The 16,424-nt window shown below is 45.4% G+C and overlaps 1 protein-coding gene across 4 annotated transcripts in view; it reads left to right on the top strand.

Moving 5' to 3' along the window:
• Positions 1-448: 448 nt before the first annotated feature.
• PACSIN2 (protein kinase C and casein kinase substrate in neurons 2) overlaps positions 449-16,424 on the top strand; it is a 147,927-nt gene continuing 131,951 nt past the window's right edge. For 2 of the 4 annotated variants that reach the window (XM_069081957.1, XM_069081955.1), the window contains exon 1: positions 450-621. The gene's annotated coding sequence lies outside the window, so the exon portion shown is untranslated. Of the gene's footprint in view, positions 622-1,760; positions 1,842-16,424 lie in introns of those variants that run through there. The other 2 variants (XM_069081958.1, XM_069081956.1) reach the window with 2 other exon arrangements.

Here is a 16,424-nt window from a genome sequence, read left to right as displayed (position 1 = left end):
ACGCGCAGCCTGGAAGGGCTCCCGACGTCGGGGTCGCACACAGCTCATGCCCAGCGCAGGCTGGGAGCCCAGAGAGCTTATCCCACTCTCATTTTACACAGGGGGACACTGAGACCCCGGGAGGGCTGGGACGCCGGGACACAGGGGCGTAAGCAGCGCTCAGTCCGCAGCCTCGCGGGCTCTGGGCTCCGAGCCCAGAAGAAACGGTAACTAACCCATCTCCGCCCCCGACCCTCGCCCCGGCTGATTAAATAGCAACCAAACCCGATCGACAGGGAAACCAGCCAATGGGATCTCAGGAAGTTTCCCTCTGGCGCGCTGGGGGCGTGGCCTCGGCTCCCTCGGCCCCCGCTGAGCGGCCCGTCCAATGACTGGGGGCAGTGCCGAGAGGGGGCGTTGCCTCGAGGGCTGGCGGCCAATGGGGAGCGGGCAGGCGGGAGGCAAGGCCGGCTGGGGCGGGGCTGGGCTGGGCAGCGGCGGGCGGGGAAGTCACTTCGTCCGTCAGTCTGTCCGTCCGTCGCTCCGTCGGTCCGTCCGAGCGTGAGCGGGGCCGGGAGGAGGCCGGGAGGAGGCCGGGAGCGGGCCGAGGCGGGCTGTCTGCGGCCCGTGGCCGAGGCCGAGGTGAGGCGAGGCGGCGGGGCCGGGCCGGGGACCGTTGAGGGGAGGGGGAAGGGGAGCGCGGGCACGAGCTCGGGCGGGCACGAGCGCGGGGCCCCCCGCCGCGCGGGCGCTGCGCGAGGCGGGGGCCGGGACTGGCCCAAGGTCACCCGGGCCAGCAGCCTCAGGGGCGGGACTTGAACCCGGCTCCCTTCCGTGGCCAGCCCGCGGGGGCCCGCTGCTGATGATTCCTAGCGGGACGAGAAGAGCGGCGCCGGCCCCGCACTCCGGCGCGCCGTGTCTCCCCCGGGCTGGTCCGCGGCTGGGCACCGAGGGGGGAGGGGCCGTTCCGCTCCGGAGTCAGGGTCGGTTATGAGGCGCCCACTGTGTGCAGGGCTCGGTTGGCCGGAGAGGGGAGCTCTGGGTTCATTAAGCACCTACTGCGAGAGGGGGGAGGGGACACCGGAAGAGAGGGGCCGCCTCGCCCCCACCTAGCCGGGTGACCCGGAGCCCACAGTCGCGCCACCCCGAGGAAGGGTCCGATCAGGTGCAGACAAGGGTCGTCCCCGCGCTCGGACCCCACCGCGGGGGTCGGTGGTGCGGTAGAGCGCCCCAGCTGAGGGGAGCCTCTAGCCCTGCGTGTTCCTGTGCGGGAAACTGAGGCAGGCCGAGGGGAAGGAGCCAGGACGGCCCCTTGTGTTCCGCCTTCGTTTGAGCGTCCACAGACTGCATAACATTCCTATGTATCCGCATCAGTGTTTTATGCATAGTAAATACTGTTTTAAATATTAAGTTTATATTATAAATATATAAAATATATACTGTGCATTTTACGGAATATGTAATTAACCCCTATATTCATGCACACTCATTATATATGGATATATAGCCACCGTGATATATGTGTGTGTGTGTGACTGTTATTATGTAATAATTACCTATATGTGGTCCATATATTCTCTCTCCAGACACACACGCACACATATGTGGGGTGGGGAAAAGGAGAACCAGCCTAACAGAAGAGGAGAGCCTAGATGAGAGATGACAGCCTCTCCCCCCCGCCCCCCAACTTTCGGCGTTGTGGTTGGGTTTTTTCAGGGGGAGGGGAGGAGGAGGGATATTGGCGTACACAACTCATCGCACACAGGAATGACTAAGGGGGCCTTTGTGGGAGTCACTTGAGAGGCCCGAAGAGGAAGGGATCCCTGGGCGGGAGGTTGGAGGAGCAGGCCGTCATATTTGAGGTGCGGGAACCTGGGTGTGTTGGGGCTTTGGGTGAGCTGCAGGGGATGGTGATTTAGCTGAGGGAGGGTGTGGGGAGAGCGCTGCCGCTTGGGACGGGCAGGAAGCTGGAAGCATTAATGACTTGCCCTGGGAGCCTGGCGGGGCCCTTCTGCAGCTGGGCTTATTTTCAGGTCCCCTGGGGTTATCCTGCTTCAATAGCGGTCCCTTGTTGTTCCTTCCTTTCCCCTTCTGGGACACTCTCCTAATGTGGAGGAGAGAGCGAAGGCTTCCCTTGCTGTCAGCCAAGGGGGCTGGTGGGGAGGGAAGGGCATCGAGAAAGGATGGGGGGGGGACTGAGTGGTAGCCTTTCAGAGCCCTGGAATTTTCCCAGGGTGCCCCCTTGATCCGTCCAAGTGGCGCTCCATTTCCTCCCTCCACCCCCCAGGAGTGCGTTTGCTCCATCTCCGGTATGGGGCATAAACTTGCAGTGACCCCCCCTCAGATTATACAGGCTTCGGCCTGGGGCACTGAGGGAGGGCAGCCCACTGGAGGCGAGTCAGGCTCTTAAGGAGAGCTTCCCTTTCTGCCCCCCTCTCCTTCCCCTCTCTGGTGGCCAACTCTCCACAGTGACTCGTTTGTCCTGTTCACCGAGCAGCCCGGACTCCGGGTTTTCCGGGAGGTGCTGATGAACCCCCAGATCAGCCTCAAACATTTCAGCCCAAGCCCCCCCCCCCGCCCGATCCTCCCCAGCTCCTCTCTTTGCGCTTCTCCTGAGGAGCTCATGTCTCCTCTCCTGCAGATTGTAGGGGACAGCGCCGGCCGCCTTCACATCCCCCTTCACACTCGTCCTTGTACGGTTGCCAGGCTTCACTTGCTTTTCCCCTCGCTCAGTATGGGAAACTTTTCTCCTATGCAAATATAAACTCATTCCTAAGCCTGCAGACTCCTTGGCAGGGTTGTGCTAGTCCAGAGAGAAGGCCAGTGGATGGAGAAAGGTTCCTTGAGTGGTGCTTTGGGACGAAATAGTTATCCAGAATCTTTAGAAACTGAAATCCTCCCTTTGAGTCTTTGGGAAAGACGGTTAAGGCGGATGATGCCTATGACCTGAGGAAGGTGACCTAAGCCTGACAAGTAGATCAATGAGCTAGTCTCTTTGTAATCTTTCTCCTCTTCCAGAAGCGGATGAGGACCAGCTGTAACTGGAGTCTTGGGCCCTTTGTTTCCCAAAGAGGTATCAGCAATCTTTGTTCAATTACCCCTGAGCTGAAATGTTTAAGAGGCCACACCATTTGTTATTTGTTAAGAGATATGCAGACATAATAAGCTGTATAGCGAAAGGGAGATGGATTAGTTTTCAGGTGGTTAATGAATGTTTCCAGCTGAGTTCCAGAAACCTGGTCAAGGTTACAGACGGCCAGTGCCCATTCCCCAGTGGGAGAACCTGGGCGTTTGTTCCCGAGCTGGCCATTTCTTCTGTTTTTCTTTTTTTCTTAAAGGTACATGTTTTCTGAGTGCTTAGTTTGAGTCCCCCAGAAGCCAGAGGTTAGAACTGACACTTCTGATGTGTACAGGGACAATTCTGGGGTATGATGGAATGTTCAAATGAATGCATGAGTTACTTAACTTTAAGAGTTTACTCAATCCATCCTGTATTATTTAACGTGCCTTTCTTCTTACTGTCCCTCCAGTCACACCATGACTGATACTGGGTTTCATTGTGGCCTAACACAGATCATACAGGTCATGACCAAGTGAGAGCATTGGCTTGGTTATTTCCAAATAGAATTCCAAAGAGAATGCTGCCGAGTAGCAACACCTTAGTGAAGAAATCCTTGTGCATTCCCCAGTTAAAGTCATCTGGTGATGGTTTCTAGCAGGGATTGTTTACACACCTAAAAGGGCATGGACCTGTGAGCCTCAGGGTTTGTGAATTGAAACCAAGGACCACGGAAGGAAGCCATGGAGAAGCCAGTGATTTGAGTTATCAAGTTGATAAAGAATGACTCTTGTGTTCCTTCAGCCTGTGGGTGTGTGCCTAGTGTATGTGCTTGCTGGCAGAGTCTGAATAGGGCTCCCCCATTTGGACAGAAGGTGCCCATGGTGAAGCATGCCATTGGTGAGCTCCACACTTTAGCTCAGAAAACAGTTCACTATTTCACAGAGTATGCCCTGGCACTGTAAAGTGAGCTAATTAAAATACATTTATTGGTTTATTTTGTTTTGACACAGCGGATACTTCCAAACAAATCACTTTAGAAAGTAAGGCCTGAGAAAACAGTTTATTATTAGCAGACATGAGGAATGCATGCTTTAACTTGGGTTGTTTGGCATGAATGCTGATTGTGGGATCTCCTCATTTGTACCTTATGGAGATGATTTTGGCAGCTGTTGAGCAGAGGATAGACCAGAGAGAGCAGGGGGTTAAGGAGGCCAGTCATCCAAGCAAGGGTTAGGTAGGGGCTGGACCCCAGTGGGTAGTTGTGTGAGGGGAGAGAGGGACGGGGCTGTGACCACAGTTCTGTGGAAACATACCTAGATTTGGAATCAGAGAACCTGCAGACAGATTGCCTGAGAAGGACCTGCCAGAGAATGGAGCCAGGAGAGAGCATTGTTGTAGAAGTCGGGAGGAGAAGGCAGGTTAGTCACAGCCTTGGAGAGACCAAGGAGGAGATGGCCTGAGAAAAGGCCTTTGGATCTAGCCCTGAAGAGATCTTTGGTGCTTGGTTTATAAAATAATGAAGAAAGTACTCATCCCTCTCTTTACCCAGAGGTGGGGGTGGGGTGAGGGTCTGGGGGCTATAGCTTTGGAGGATCACAGATACCAGCAGTGCAAGTGATCTGTTGGTTTTGTTGACTTTTTTCTTTTTCTTTTCTTAATTTTTGTCATGAGGGAATGGTGGTGGGACAGGGGATCTGGGGGAGGGATGCATTTGAAACTGAACATGTTGTAGAAACACAAGGCTTTCATATCAAGGAGTTCCCAGAAAGAAACAGTTGGTCACCTTCAAGAAGGCTATCTGTAGTGTGGAGCAGTGGGACCCGGAGGGACTGCCTAGTGACTGGGCTGGAATGAAAGCTTGAGAATAATTCTGAGAGCTTGGTAGTGAAAGGAAAATAACCCAGAGGGATGGCAAAGTCTAGGGAAGGTGGAGCCTGCTAGAGATCAAGGGCACAGGTAGGTACCATAAAAGCTTTGACATTGTCCAGAGTATTTGGAGCAATTCTCCTTTTGTTTATTATTTATTTTTCTTTTTGGAGGGCAATTGGGGTTAAGTGACTTGCCCAAGGTCACACAGCTAGTTTTTGTGTTAAGTGTCTTAGGCCGTATTTGAACTCAGGTCATCCTGACTCCAGGGCCAGTGTTCTATTCACTGCGCCACCTAGCTGCCCCTGCAATTCTCCTTTTGGAATTGCCTTCAGAGGCTGGAATAAGGCTGGAATTTTCCTGAGAGGACATTCCTCAAGATTGAAAGGAAATTGAGTTGACAGATGACCTTCATTTGCTTGGCCAAGTAAGAGGTATATTACCTGCCAAAAGAGAAAAAGGAATTGGTGGTGGTGGTTTTGGGGGCCTGAGAGAGAGAAGATTTTGAATAGTGATGGAAGGAAGAGTGAAGGCAGAATAAAATTGCTAAGTAGGAGGGAGGGCCCAGTTGAGATTAAATAGCATAAATTTGTAGTCAGCCCACTTGGTACCTTGGGATGGCTTCCAGTATCTGTTTAGCAGCATGGGAGAAGGATTGGGATGCCAGATGGCGGGGGTGTTCCAGGGTTGGTGATTGGCATAACAGGGAGCTAAGGGCTCTGTGCTGAGGACAGTGTATCATTCCACTGATCATCTGGGAGGTCAAGAATATGAATGGAGAAAAATGAGGACCTGGCAGGGGTGATGGATGGGCTGGCTAGAGGGAAGGCCGAGGGGGTGATAAAGGATGGAATATTATGATCTGAAAGAGGAAGTTGAAAGAGTGAGATCATAGAGTAGTCACAGTCGTCTGGGTGATGGATGGTGAGATCTAAGATGGGTCTGCTCCTGAAAGTGACTGTGGTGGAATGAAAGTTGTGAGCATTGAAGTGGGAGGCCAGGGGGCTTCAGGGACCAGCAGTTCATCCAATATCTCAGTCCCCAAGCATGAGAGCAGGCGTAGATGTAACTGGAGGCTGGGCAGTGATCATGTCAAACCTCCGACAGTTGGAAAGACCTCAGAGGAGGACATGTGGAGAAATGAGGGCCCAGAGAGAGGTGGGAGTGGCTGTGGGGACCCAGTAGTACCCTGACTTTCCCCCGGGGTCCTCAGGGTGTTGGCATTTCTAGTCCCTCTGGAGCAGATGGGGGAAAGGGAAAAGAAGATATTTTCCCCATGGCACAGCCATGGGTATCTGTCTCCCCATCAGTAAATGTAAGTGTGGTTTTTAAGATAGTGTTTAGATACCATGGCCTTTCTTTTATTTTCTTCTTCCTTCTTCCAATTCACCACTTCCTTGGATTAAAGAAAACCATTTAAGCAAATCCCTGTAGGCTCTGGCAGTGTATACCCCACATTTCACAGAAGCAGTGTTTAGAGGTTGGTTTTGTTAATTGACCCATATTTCTTGATTGCTGATGGCAAATATTTCTTTTTTTTTTTTTTGGAGGGGGGAAGGCAGGGCAATTGGGGTTAAGTGATTTGCCCAAGGTCACACAGCTAAAGTGTAAAGTGTCTGAAGTCAGATTTGAACTCAGGTCCTCCTGACTCCAGGGCTAGTGCTTTATTCACTGCGCCACCTAACCGCCCTGGCAAATACTTCTTAACCTGTTAAGTGAGCTGTCTCATTAATGATGGCATGGGGGTGTTGGGGGCACAAGGCTACTGGAGGACAAGAGGTGAGGTTAGGAAAGAATGAAGGTGAGTTATGATGGAGGGTGAGAGAGTAGAGGAAAAGGTTTTGTTTGTGAAATAAAAATCTTTGTATGGTAGCCCTGTGTATGTTATTTGGATTTGGGGGTGGGGGGAAGAATGGGACAGTGTCCATAAGAGCTTTGACGTTGTCCAGAGGATTTGGAGCAGTTCTCCTTTTGGAATTGCCTTCAGAGCCTGGAATGAGAACCTTCTTCTCTACTGTCCTAGCCATGAGGGCAGTCACTCTTGGAAGATATCAGGTTTTTGAGCGACCAGAAGCATTGTGGAGCCAGGTCTGGGGAAAAGATCTTTGGTAGGGGATCAAGCTGGGGAATATGAAGAAGTCAGTGGGCCTGACTTGTGTTTGTGGCCACCATGAACAGTGTCTATACTGATGGGATGATTAGATAGCTTGCTTTGGAGGAAGGTGGACAGACCAAGGTTAAATCAGCAAGCTCTCCTTTGTCCACACTAGGCTTGCTTTTGATGGATGGTTGTGGATTTCCCCTTTTCTTCTGCCCTTTCTGGTATAAAGCCCATTTTTGAAAAATGGACCAAAACTTCTTTGTCATTTTAAAACCATATTTTAAGTGACTTTTTACAAGATACTTTGTACCTATCCTCATGATATGTTTGTTTGATCTTCTAGTGGTACAAGATGATTTCCCAGAGTCACTTAGCTCACTGTAAAATAGTGATAACAAGGGGCAGCTAGGTGGTGCAGTGAATAGAGCACCGGCCCTGGAGTCAGGAGGACCTGAGTTCAAATGTGGCCTCAGACACTTAACACAAAAACTAGCCCTGTGACCTTGGGCAAGTCACTTAACCCCAATTGCCCTGCCTTTCCCTCTGTAAAAAGAAAAATCTAAAAAAACCAAAACCAGAAACCAATGATAACTTTCCTTTATCTAAAGTATTGGTTCCAAAGCATTTCCTTTCTCATTTCTTTATCTTTAAGGTATTTCTCTGTGGTGGTTCAGGGCATCCTTGTTGTGGTGACTGCCCCGGATTGTCTACAGGAAGCAGTTCTGCTGCTTCTACCTTGTGTCATGTTGAACAAGTCATTTAACTTTTTGGGCCTTGTTTCCTCAGCAGTAAAATGAGGGCACTGAATGCAGTGACTTTGAACACCCTCATTCCAAGCTCTCAATTCTGGGACTTGGTTTTGTTTTACAGTGAGAGGCAGTGTTGGGGGTAAAAACGTAACAGATTCTGTCCAGTTCTTATTGTTTGACATGACTACTAGCAGCTGGTTAACAACATAAATCTCGTGGAATTTGTAATTTTTTCTTTCACAATCTTTTTCTCTATTTTTCAAATGACAGAAATTTTAAAATTAATCTGACCCTCCTGCTGCCATGTTCCTTCAAAAAAAAAAAAAAAACCCCAACCCCACACAGATCTCTCCTTATATATCTATGTTGTCCAGCAGAACAAATCCGCATGTCAGTCATGTCCGGAAGTGTGTGTCCGAATTGTAAGTTCATGAGCTCTCTTGGGAGATCGGTGATGTGATTCCTCATCTTTCTTTGGAGCTTGTGATGTTTCATTTCGTTGATCAGAATTCTCAAGTTCTAAAAAGTTGTTTTTCTCTTTCATGTTCCCCTGGTTCTACTCACTTTGATTAGCCTTGGTTTGTAAAAGTCTAGCCAGTTTCCCTTGAAATTGTTCATTTCATCTTTGTTTTTTTTTCTGTGATAATAATATTTCATTACGTTCATGTGCCACAATTTGTTTACCCATTTTCCAGTAGCACTGTTCCTTGGTTTTCAGTTTTTGGCTGCCATTAAAACAACTGCTCTAAATATTTCTGTATGTAGGGATCCTTTTTTTCTTTCTTTGACCTCTTTGGGGTATGCGTCAGCCTGGTCATGGTAGAGCTGGGTCAGAGGGTAACTTTTACCACAGTCTGGTAACTGTGGGCCTAGTTTCAAATTGTCCTTCAGAATGTCTGGACCAGCTGTGCACTGATGTGCCCGTTTCCTGAAGCTCCTCCAGCATTTGATATTTCCCTCATTTGTCATTGTTGCCAATCTGGAGGGCATGAGGTGGCACCTCAGAGTCATTTTAATCTGCATTTTGTCACGTGTATTAGAGCATTTTTTCCATATGATGGCTGATATCTTGGATATTTTCCTTTGCAATTGACTGTTCATATTCTTGAACGTTTATTTATTGGGGAATGTTTCTTAGTCTTAAAATTTTGGATCATTTTCTTCTATATCTTGAAAATGAGAACTTTGTCAGAGACATTTCTGGCAAAAAATTTTTCCCCTAGTTCTATTTCCCTTCTAATTTTTACTGTTAGATTTGTTTGTGCCATAACTGAAATTTTACATATTAAAAATCATCTGTTTCATCTTATGTGATCCTCTCTAGCACTTGTCTATTCATAAATCCTTCCCCTGTCCGTGGGTCCTCAAGGATCTTTGTAGCTCCTTTAATGTATTAATGATCTATAGGTATCCATTGGGAGTTTCTCTTGGTATGTAGTGTGAGGTACTGATCTAAACCTAATTTCTGCCAGACTTCTGTCTGGTTCTCCCAGAAGTTTTTGTTAAATGCAGTCCTTTGCCCAGTAACTGGGACCTTTGGATTTGTCAAGGAATATGTCATTTGGAGAGGAAGCATTTTTTTTCCAGTAGCTATAAAGGCTGTTTTCTGAATTTGGAAGTATTAAGCCACACTCACTGTTTTGGTCGACAGTCAAAATGCGTTTTGTTTTTCATTTTCTTTGCCATATTTGTTGTGGGGACAAACTTTAGCATTCTGAAAGACTTGGTCAGCTTAATACATGTTTATTTTGTAATTGCTGATTGCAAATGTGCATTTAAAGATGTACTTACTAGGAACACTTGGGAAAGTTCTGGAACAAACATAAAATGAAAATTCCAGAAATCTTTTTGAATTCCAATGTGTCCTTGTCATAGGCTGAAGCTTCCAGTTGTCCAAGAAGCTCCTCCTTGGGGCCTGTCTTGTGTCATTCCCCCAACCCTGGAAAAGGAGACACAGTGCATTGGTTTTATTTTCTTGTAGGAAGGTTTGAGGTCTGAGTCTGGTGCTAAGACCCATCAAGAGCTGAATTTTCATCTCATTTTTTGGGTAAATTAAAAAAAAATTTTAAACTTAAATACAAAATGAGAAAAGAAAAAAATGCCATATACACAGCAAACTGTAAGAGAGGATTCAATATAAAATAATAAATTTCTATTTGAAGAAAACTTATGTAATGAATACTACAGATTGTTTTCAAAGCTGTCCAACTTTTCTTTGCTTCCTTGTTGGTTTGCTTCTGTTCTCTGCTGTGCACTTTTTACTTTTTTGCCCCCTCCCTTTCCTCCCAAAGAAGGCAATAATTAAGTGTGGAGATGTGTGTATGTGTGTATACTTACACACACATATGTATATATATATAAACATATGCCTGTATACACATATACACTCATACATATATATGTAAGACCATACTGTGCTTATTTCCACTTGTCATCTGTTTCTCTGACAGTGGATAGCATCTCCTTTCATAAGTCCAAGTCTTCCCGTGTTTTTGTGAATCAACCAGCTTATCTTTCCTATACCACAGCAATATTCCAACCAATCACATCCTATCTGAGAGATTGTCTATGAAAGTTTTTTTCTCAGTTTTCTGTATTCCTTCTATTCTTGGCTACATATGTTTTATTTTCACAAGAAAATTTTAATTTAAAGTAATAGAAATTATCTTTTTTACACTTCAACAATGCTTTCCCTTATAATATAGATTAAATTAGGGATGGGGAACCTATGGCCTTGAGGCCACATGTATCATTCTAGATCCTTGGGTGAAGGCTTTTGACTGAGTCCAAGTTTTACAGAACAAATTCTTTTATTAAGGGGATTTGTCCTATGAAGTTTGGATTCAGTCAAAAGACCACGCTTGAGTAGCTAGAGGGCCACATGTGGCCTCGAGGATGCAGGTTCCTCACCCCTGGATTAAGGTGTGATACTGCTGAATCTATTTTCTTTACATCTTTTTTCCTGGTTTCTTTGAAGTTCCTGATCTTTTTTTCTTCCAAATGAACTTAGTTATTATTTTTTTCTAAAATATATTTTTAAATAATTTAAAATAATTTTTAAATAATCTAATTGGAATGATGTTAAGTAGATTAATTAGATAAAATTGTAATTTAAAAAGTTATATTGACTTTACCTACCCTTGAACAATAAATATTATTTCAGTTATTTAGATCTGAGTTTATTTGTATAAAAAGTGTTTTATATTTATGGCCATATAGTTCCTGTGTCTGTTTTGGTAGGTATGTGCTCAGGTATTTTATACTGTCTAGGTATTTTAAATGACCTAAAACAATATTGAATAATATTGCTGACACATAGTATAGTTTCTCTGTTTTTCACTTTTGATTACATTTGTTTTAATTTAACTTTGTCTGAGATCATGATTACTATCCCTGCTTTTTTTTACATCATAAATCCTTCTCCTGCCCTTTATTTTATCTTTTTATCTCTCATTTTTTGTTTCCTGAAAGTAACATATTGTTGGATTAAAATTTTCAGTTTGCTATCCATTTCCGTTTTATGGGTAAATTCATTCCATTTACATTCTAAGTTACCATTACTTGTGTATTTTCCTCCTCCCTATTTTTCCTCATTATCCTTCTTACCTTATTTACCCTATCTTTCCTTACTCCTCTGCTTTGCTTCTACGAACTACCTTGCCCTCCTGTTCCTTAACCCTACCCGCCCCTCTAAAAGTCCCTCCCTTATCCTCTCCCCCCACCCTTGTACTCTTATTTAGAAGACTTTTATATAAAGGTACACACATACATAGATGTATATGTATGTATGTTTGTGTATTTCCCTCTTTAATCCACTCCTGATGATTCTAAGGTTCCAGGACTGCCCACCCTCCCCTCTGCTACTTTCTTCTGTATCAGTTTTTCCTTTTATGCCTCATTTGTGTGAGATAATTGCTCTCTCTCTCTCCTTATGCAGCTTTATTTTTTAGAATCACCCCCTCATACTCATACTCAGCTCAGCCGAAGCCTTTCAATCTCCCCAAATAATGACAGTCATAAGAGTACTGCCAAGATTTTCACATCTGTGAAGTAAACAATTTGTCCTTATTGAGTTCCTTATAATTGGTCTTTAATGTTTACCTTATATTTTACAGATTTATATATTATTATACATTATATATAAATACATATTTATATTTTATGTATCATGTTTATCTTATATTTTTCCTTGATGTTTTATGACAGATTTTCCCTTAGGTTCTGGGATTTTTGTCACAAAAACCTAAAAGTCTTTAGTTAGTTAAATGTCCATTTTTTTCCATTCAGGATTATATTTAACTTTCCTGGGTAAGTTATGCTTGGTTGTAACTCCAGCTCTTTTGCTCTGTGGAATACAGTATTCCAAGACCTATGGTCCTTTAACATAGTAGCTGCTGGGTCTTATGTGTTCCTTTTTGTAGCTCCATGATATTTACATTGTTTTTTTTTTTTTTGGTTGCTTCCAATATTTTCTCCTTACCCTGGGAACTTAGAAACTTGGCTATGATATTCCTCTAAGTTTTCTTCCTGGGAATAATTTCAGGTGGTGATCAGTGCATTATTTTCTATTTCTGCTTTGACTTCTTGTTCTAGAACTTCAGGACAATTTTCCTTGATAATCTCTTTTAATAATGCATCACGATTCTTTTTTTTTTGCTTATTGGAGGAGGGGAGGTAGGGCAATTGGGGTTAAGTGACTTGCCCAAGGTCACATGGCTAGTTTTTGTGTTATATGTCTGAGGCCAGATTTGAACTCAGGTCCTCCTGACTCCAGGGCCAGTGCTCTATTCAATGCACCACCTAGCCGCCCCAGGATTCTTTTTTTAAAATCATAATTTTCAGGTAGTTTGATTATTTTTATATTATTTCTCCTCAATCTGTTCTCCAGATCAATTATTTTTCTGATGAAATGTTTCACTTTCTCTTTTATTTTTTTCATTCTTCTGATTTTGTTTTATGATTTCTTGGTGTCTTAGAATATCATTAGCTTCCCCTTGCCCAATTCTAGTTTTCAAGGAATTATTTTCTTCCTTAAGTTTTTGGATCTCTATTTCAGGTTGGTTGACTTTCTTTTCATAATTTTCTTGGATTGCTCTTAGTTAAAATTTTTTTTTCCTCCAACTTATTTGATTTTTAAAGTTCTTTTTAAGTTCTTCCAAAAACTCTTTTTGTGCTTAGGATCATTTGATGTTTCTCATTGAAAAAGGAGGGGCTTTTTAAACTTCATTATCTTCCTCAGAATATGAACCCAGATCTTCTCTATCCCCATATTAATTATATGTGGTTGGGTTCTTTCTCTTTTGCTTACTCATTTTTTATTTATTTGTTTTTAGCAGCTATTAGTGTAATCACATTGTAGTCCTGAGGTATAGGGCATGATGCTCCAAGTCTCAGATCCTTCTTACTGTTATTTTTGAGATCTCTCTCAGGGCCCAGCCTTGGGCTCTCCTCTCCACTTATAAGTCAGGGCTAGCCCCCCCCCCCCCAAGATCACACAATTGATCTTACTCCCTGAGGTCCCTCCAGTGGCTGCAAACTACAGTTGTCCTTTCTGCCCAAACTGAAACCAGGGACTGCTCTTCTTCAGGTGCCCACAGCCCACCAGGTGTATGCTAGCTCCTTCTCCTTGAAGCCACAAATCTGGATGCATCTGGTCAGCATAGCTGGGCTTGGTGTCTCCGGACAACAAAAGGTCCTTTAATCTTCTACTCAACTGTCAGACCCCGACTTTGTGAGATGAAAGTTTCTAAGGCTGAGGCTGTCTCCCAACCCAGTTGCCCCCAGGACTTGTTTGTTGATTCTGTGGAGTAGTCCTGGAGGTGTTTGCACTCAGGCTGAACCTTGGGTCTTTCTTGGGGTCTTCTCAGATTGTCTTAGGAAGATAACTGCTTTACTCTGTGTTTATTTCCACTGCTCTGAGGCTATATTCTGTCTTTTTTTGTGGAGGAAATTTGGAGCCCCAAAAGTTTTCTGACCTATTCCACCATCTTCCCAGAATCCTCTCCCATCCCATTTTTGGCAGTGGCTTTGTGTCGCCATCAGCCCAATCCCTTTCATCTTGTCAAATGATTTTTCTAATACATTTCTAGTTCCTCAATTTATTAATAGTGAATACAAAGAGTTGGTGGGGCACAGTGGATAGAGGGAGGCAGCATGGGGCACTTGAGAGAACACCAGCCCTGCAGACCCAGGGCCTGGGTTCTACTCCCATCTCTGATACACACTACCTTTGTGATGTGGGGCAAGTCTTCCAGCCTTCCAGGGTGTCAGTTTTCTCACCATGAGGAGGTTGATCTACATGGCTTCTGAAGACCCTTCCAACTGTTGTCTGGGATCCGAACTGTGTTGTGGCAAGGCCCTTGATGTCACCATGTCCCAAGTACTTCCCCAGGCTGTAGAACCATTGTTGATCTGCATCAGGAGAGGGGATTTCTTCATTTGAGTCTCCTTATAACAATGACATCATGATCTGGACCAAAAAAGAGGCTTTGAGCCTTAGAACAACTGACCTCATAACAGTGTTTCTCTAGGACACTCAGACTAGATATTAACTAGTATTGTCGATGGTAGATTTAAAATTGCCTAGAGAAAAAAAAATGAATCAAGCCTAATATGAACATGTTTATGGACTAGCCATTCTCTGTGGAGAGATGGGAGAGAAGTGATCAGCTAGGTTTAGTTTTTGCTGATGTGTGATTGTATGGTAATAGATAAGAAGCTATGGAAGATGTGTGGATTGACATCCATCCATCCATCCATCCATCCATCCATCCATCCATCCATCCATCCATCCATCCATCCATCCATCCATCCATGCATTCATCCACCCATCCATCCATCCATCCATCCATCCATCCAATCATCCATCCATCTATCCATCCATCCATCCATGCATCTATGCATCCTTTCATCCTACCCATCCATCCCTCCATTCATCTTTCTGTCCATTTCTCCACCCATCTGTCCATTCATCCTGCCATCCATCCTTCCTGGCTAAAAGCAACAGTGAATTCTGCTGTTGTTGGTACACTGAGTGCTAGACTAGTAGGTGAAGGCAGAATGTTGGGTGGTGAATGTGCCCTTTGGAAGGGTTAATATGTCTGCTGTGATGTTGCAAGAACATACATTCCTGTAGGAAGAACGTGGGGGGCTTAATCATTACCTTAAATTGGGCTTGGCTAGGAGTTAGAAGACTAGTGTCTTATGCTGAGTCAGTTATTTCATCTTTCTGAGCCTCTATGTTCTTCTTTATAGAATGAAGTTGGATTATTGTAGATTTTGAACCTGGTGTCTGGAAGCCTGATTGGGGTGGGGGGGAAGCAGGGCAATTGGGGTTAAGTGACTTGCACAAGGTCACACGGCTAGTTTTTGTGTTAAGTGTCTAAGGCCTGATTTGAACTCAGGTGCTCCTGACTCCAGGGCTGGTGCTCTATTCACTGCACCACCTAGCTGCCCCCTGAGCCTGGTTTTTTAAAAAAATATTTTGATAATTGTATTTCGGTATAATTAGTTTCCTTTGTAAACCTCTGTGTTTTATTTTATGCATTATTTTGTGCATTATGCATAGCTCTGAGAAGAGTTCTGTTGGCTTCATCAGTCTGCTGAAAGGGTTGGTGACACTGGTGAAAAACCCTTGGAAATATTTCCATAACCTCTCCTCAAGTCTTTCCCACTTAGTTACAGTATTCTGTCTCTGCCAAGGCTGTGGGCATTCAGAGAAAGGAGAGCTGCTCGTCCGTTCTTGGTGTTTGTGACTTGGAGGCCATCACAGTCTTACCCTCCACTCTAGTGATCTTCTGGGCAGTAGGATCCAGAATACCTTGGAACTGTACTAGCCATCCAGGAGCACGAGAGGCTGTGGACTTTTGGGGCTTCCCATGTTTACTCATGAACATACCCAAGCGGCTCAGCTTACACCATGAGCTTCCACGGATCCTTAACATGGTGCCAGAATGAGTGCTTGCAGGACGTTGTTAATGCTCTGTGAAAGCTAGGCGTCTCTGGGAAATAGGAGACAGGCATGGCCAACCAACCCACCAGCTGATTCACGTTAGACAGTCACCTTGTGTCCCACAAAGTCAAGAGCTCACCACCATTTCCCTTCAGCTGAGTCCAGACCTACCAGATGTTGCAGCTCAGTAGAAGTGATCTCTGTCCCCATACTGGTGCTACTTTCACTGTATGCCAGATAGTGTTGAGGTGTTGAGGCTTCCAAGAACCTCTGCTCTGCTGGGTGACATTCAGGAGGAGGCAGATGAGCAAACATCAAAGAATTCTCTGGAGGGGAGTATGCTCACAACTGAGAGATGAGCAAGGGCCCTGTGGACAAGGAGTTGGGAAGCCCAGGGGGAGGTGAGGAAGGAGGGCATTCTGGGCTGCAGGAAATAAGCCACTTATGGGAAGAAATGGAGGTGGTGAATGGAATGTTGTGTAGGAGGAATGATGAACAGGTCAGTTGGACTGGAGGGAGGGAGGCAGAGGAGATGAGGAGGGAGAGAGAGAGAGGGGAGGGAAGGAGGGAGAGAGAGAGGGGAGGGACGGAGGAAGAGAGGGAGAGAGAGGAGAGGAAGGGAGAGAGGGGAGAGGGAGGGAGAGAGAGAGGGGAGGGAGGGAGAGAAGAGAGGGAAGGAGGGAGAGAGGAGAGGGAGGGAGGGAGGGAGAGAGAGAG

The sequence above is a fragment of the Petaurus breviceps genome, unplaced genomic scaffold (genome assembly GCF_028583685.1).
Source record: "Petaurus breviceps papuanus isolate PSGF00001 unplaced genomic scaffold, PetGlider_PUasm1.0 156, whole genome shotgun sequence".
Classification (NCBI taxonomy): domain Eukaryota; kingdom Metazoa; phylum Chordata; class Mammalia; order Diprotodontia; family Petauridae; genus Petaurus; species Petaurus breviceps.
Note: the sequence above shows the minus strand (reverse complement) of the source record. Positions and strands in the feature narration are given on the sequence as shown.